Source organism: Bison bison, unplaced genomic scaffold (genome assembly GCF_000754665.1).
Source record: "Bison bison bison isolate TAMUID 2011002044 unplaced genomic scaffold, Bison_UMD1.0 scf7180017863823, whole genome shotgun sequence".
Lineage (NCBI taxonomy): Eukaryota > Metazoa > Chordata > Mammalia > Artiodactyla > Bovidae > Bison > Bison bison.
In genome coordinates, this window is record NW_011494395.1 from 391,089 (window position 1) to 395,989 (window position 4,901).

Sequence of the window (4,901 nt, forward strand, 5' to 3'; positions counted from 1 at the left end):
TTCCTCTCTCCCTTTCTTTCCATTTTTGTTATTATACAAGTTGTTGGAAGTGAACTTCCCAATTTAGTCTTAAAAATTCTTATTTTTGGCTGTGTTGGGTCTTTGTTGCTGCACTGGGGCTTTCTCTAGTTCTCAAGAGGGGCTACTCGTTAGTTGCTGTGTGTAGTGTTGCTGTTGTGGTTGCCTTCTCTCATTATGTAGCATGGGTTTTAGAGTGTGCAGGCTCAGTAATTGTGGCGGCTGGGCTTAGTTGTCCCAAAGCATGTGGAATCTTCCTGGACCAGGGATTGAATCTGTGTCCCCTGCATTGGCAGGCGTATTCTTTACCAATGGACCACGAGGGAAGTCCCTAGCACTTCTCTTTAAAAAAAAAAAATTATTTATTTATTTGACTGTGTTGGGTCTTAGCTGCAGCATGCAGGATCTTCGTTGTGTCATCCAGGATCTTTTGTTGCAGTACCTGGGCTCTCTAGTTGTGGCCAGCGTGTTCCAGAGCATGTGGGTTCAGTAGCTCCAGGGCATGTGGGATCTTAGTCTCCAACCAGGGATCAGACCTGCATCCCTTGCATTGCAAGGCGGATTCTTAACCACTGGACCACCAGGGAAGTCCCACACAATTTAGTCTTTTTTTTTTTTAATACTTGTTTATTTGGCAGCATTGGGCCTTAGTTGTGGCGTATGGGATCTAGTTCCCTGACCAGGGATTGTGGCATAAGGGATCTAGTTCCCTCCCAGGCTCCCTGCATTGGGAGCATGGAGTCTTAGCCACTGGACTACCAGGAAAATCCCTACCATTTAGTCTTTAGATAACAAAGAATTCAGTGGGACTCTGTGTTTGATGAGTAACTAATATAGCCAGAGAAAAACATGGTGACTGGTGGCCTGTTTGAGGAACTGTGAGAAACTCTGGGTGTAGTCTGAAATGAAAGTGAAGTCGCTCAGTCATGTCTGACTCTTTGCAAGCTCATGGACTGTAGCCTACCAGGCTCCTCTGTCCATGGGATTTTCCAGGCAATAGTACTGGAGTGGATTGCCATTTCCTTCTCCAGGGGATCTTCCCAACCCAGGGATCGAACCCAGGTCTCCCGCGCTGTAGACAGACGCTTTACCGTCTGAGCCACCAGGGAAGTCTGGGGTGTAGTCTGACTACACCTCAATTCTGCAACTTCACTCCCACTCATAAATCTCCAGTTTCTTAGACGTTTTAAGACAGAGCAGGTAAGACAGAGTATGGTAAGAGTGGTCAAGCAGGTAAGGAAATAAGAGTGATGAGAATTCAGGCTCTATCTAAAGGGAAAAAACAACATTCAGTTCAGCATGATTGTTGCCATGTGATGACCAAATGTAGCTTTAAATAAACAAATACATCACATGGGACAAACAAAAGATGTCTTTCTGGTTGTTTCGGTCTCTACTTTAAAATTAAATCACACACACACACACAAAATAAAATAAAATTAAGTCACATGTGCTGTATCCAGCTCTTTGTGGCCCTATGGACTGTAGCCTGCCAAGCTCTTCTGTCCATGGAACTTTCCAGGCAAGAATACTGGAGTGGGGTGCCATTTCTATTCCAGGGAATCTTCCCGACCCAAGGATCAAACCCAGGTCTCTTACATATCCTGCATTGGCAGGCAGATTATTTACTGCTAGTGCAACCTGGGAAGCTGCATCTCCCAAATGTGTGTGTGTGTTGGTTGCTCAGTCATGTCCAATTCTTTGCGACCCCATGGACTGTAGCCAGCCAAGCTCCACTGTCCATGAGATTCTCCAGGCAAGAGTACTGGAGTGGGTCACCATTCCCTTCTCCAGGGGATCTTCCTGACCCAGGGATTGAACCTGGGTCTCCCTCATTTGAGGCAAATTCTTTACCATCTGAGCCACCAGGGAAGCCAAAAAGGTAGGGGTACAGCCATGCGAGTGTGTTTCAAAAAAGCCAAGTGATGAAGTGTCATCCAAAAGAGGAAGTGGCCAATAATGTCAAATGCTGCTAAACAGATGAGAAGGGCTGAAAAATGAATTTGGCGAAATGGTCATCACCATGCCCTTCGACAGGAGCAATTTCAGTAGAGTGGGGGACAGAGGGTTGAAGAGAGAATGGGAGGTTGGAGACAGTACCCTAGACTTGTCCAAGCAGCTTTGCTATAGAGGGAAGCAGAGAAATGGGACAGTAGCAGGAGATGGGAATAACAGAGATACTAGATTATTATGTGAAGAAGTGCAAATACATTTGCACTGTGTTTTTCTCCATGGTTACCAACTGTCTTTTGGTTTCATTTATAATATATTCTGCCTTTAAAGAGGTTCAAGATTTCATGTACTTCCTCTAAGATTTTTACATTTTTTTTCATGTACTTCCTTTAAGATTTTACTTCCCTTAAGATAAAGGCCCTTATTTAAAGGCCTTTCCCATTTGAGGATTAAATGAATATGCTTATCTCCTTCAGATTCTTGTATTTTATTTCATAATATTTGGGTTTTATTTTTATATATGATGTAAGATAAAGATTTTACTTTGTTTTCTTCTAGACATATGTCAATATAACTATTTTTGATTAAATAATCCATTCATTTATCACTTAACTAGAATGTTATTTTTATAATATAGTATGTTCCCACACTTATATGCATTTCTGAACTCTGTATTCTGGTTCACTGATAGATTCTTTATCTTAGATAGTCTCAACTTTATTGAGTTGTGACTAAGCTTCCTCTATCTCCCTGAAAAAAGCTATATTGACTCTGTTAACTTTTATTTTATCAAAAAATAGTAGTAAAATACATTTACCATAAAATGTACCTTTTAATCATTTCAAGTGTATAGTTCAGTGGTATTAAGTACATTCATAATGTATGCAACTATCAGCATTATTCATCTCCGTAACTCATCGTCTTGTAAAAGTGAGACTCTATCCTAATTAAACAGTAACTGCCCATTCTCCCATTTCTCCAGCCCCGGACAACTACCATTCTACTTTCTGTCTCTATGATTGTGACTATGATAAGTAACTTATATAAGTAGAATCACAGTATTTGTCTTTTTATTGCTGGCTTATTTCACTTAACATAATGTCCTTAAGTTCACTCATGTTGTAGAATGTTCTTTCTTTTTACAGCTGAGTAATATCCCATCGTATGTATAGATATACCAAATTTTGCTTATCTAGTCATCAATTGTCTATGGACTTTTGGGCTACTTCCACATTTCAGCCATTGTGAATAATGCCACCAAGAACATGGGTATACTAATATATATATCAAGACCCTGCTTTTAATTTTTTTAGATATATACCCAAAAATGGAACTGCTGGATAACATGGTAATTTTATATTTAATTTTCTTTAGGAACTTCCTACTTTCCACAGAGGCTGCACCATTTTACATCCCCACAAACAGTACACAAAGATTCCAGCTTCTCCAAGCCCTTGTCAATACTTTGCTTTGTTTTTGAAGGCAGCTATCCTAATGGATATGAGGTGGTATCTCATTATAGTTTTGATTTGTATTTGCCTAATAGAATCTATTGGGCTTCCCAGGTGGCACTAGTGGTAAAGAACCCAGCTCCCAATGCAGGAGACATAAGAGACACAGGTTTGATCCCTGGATCGGGAAGATCCACTGGAGGTTGGGGCATGGCAATCCACTCCAGCATTTTTGCCTGGAGAATCCTGTAGACAGAGGAGCCTAGGGGGCTACAGTCCATAGGGTTGCAAAGAGTTGGACATGACTGAAGTGACTGTGCATGCACACACACAATGGAATCTATTAGCTTTTACATTAAAATGAATTTGGGTTAATTTTCCTTTTAAGAGAAATGGAAGACAGCTCTTGAAATAAATGGAAGCACTGAGGGTTTTGCAAAACTGCTATTAAAAATCTTTTATTTAACCTTTTAACAAGGTGAAGAAATGACTTATGAGACTCTTGGGTTTTTTGCCATCCGTAACCACCAAGGTAAAAAGATACATATATGTTTTTCCATAATTATTTAAGGACTCTGGATATTAATGGTGTACCTATTTAGCATGCCAACAAACTAGCTAATGAGCTATTAATAGTATACCTAAAATGCAACAATGAAACAAAATTGTGTGTGCATGAGTTTATATGATTGAATGAAATTAGTGCTAGCTTGTAAAGTGTAATCCCTTAGGCAAGACTGAAAAACATCTGTAAAGGACTGATCCTTAGTATCTTTGTTGTGTATCAGTTTATAAGTTACAAAGGTTTCCATACACAGCATGGAATCATGTGATTCTTACAAAAATCCTGGGAATTCAGCTGAGTTGGTGTCATTATCTCAGTTGTTTACAAATGCAGAAACAGGTTTACTTAAATCAAGTAACTAGCCCTGGGTCACACAGCTTGTGAGTGGCTGAGATATTTTAAGAATACACAGTTTGGTGAAGAGGGAATCTGTTATAACCCATGTAAACGCAGAGCCTGCCACACAGTTTAGCACATAGTACAAGCTCACTGGATAGTCGTTGAATGTCGGACTATGTCTTATGAGTCTGTCTCACAGTTCTTTCCACTAGACTGCTGCTGCTGCTAAGTCACTTCAGTCGTGTCCGACTCTGTGTGACCCCACAGACGGCAGCCCACCAGGCTCCGCCGTCCCTGGGATTCTCCAGGCAATAACACCGGAGTGGGTTGCCATTTCCTTCTCCAATGCATGAAAGTGAAAAGTGAAAGTGAAGTTGCTCTGTCATGTCCGACCCTCAGCGACCCCATGGACTGCAGCCTTCCAGGCTCCTCCATCCATGGGATTTTCCAGACAAGAGTACTGGAGTGGGGTGCCATTGCCTTCTCCACTAGACTATGTAACCCCATATCATGAAATCAAATTCTTAACAACTGAAATCAGTTGGGGAAGAGTGGGACTGGGGATTAGAGGCAGG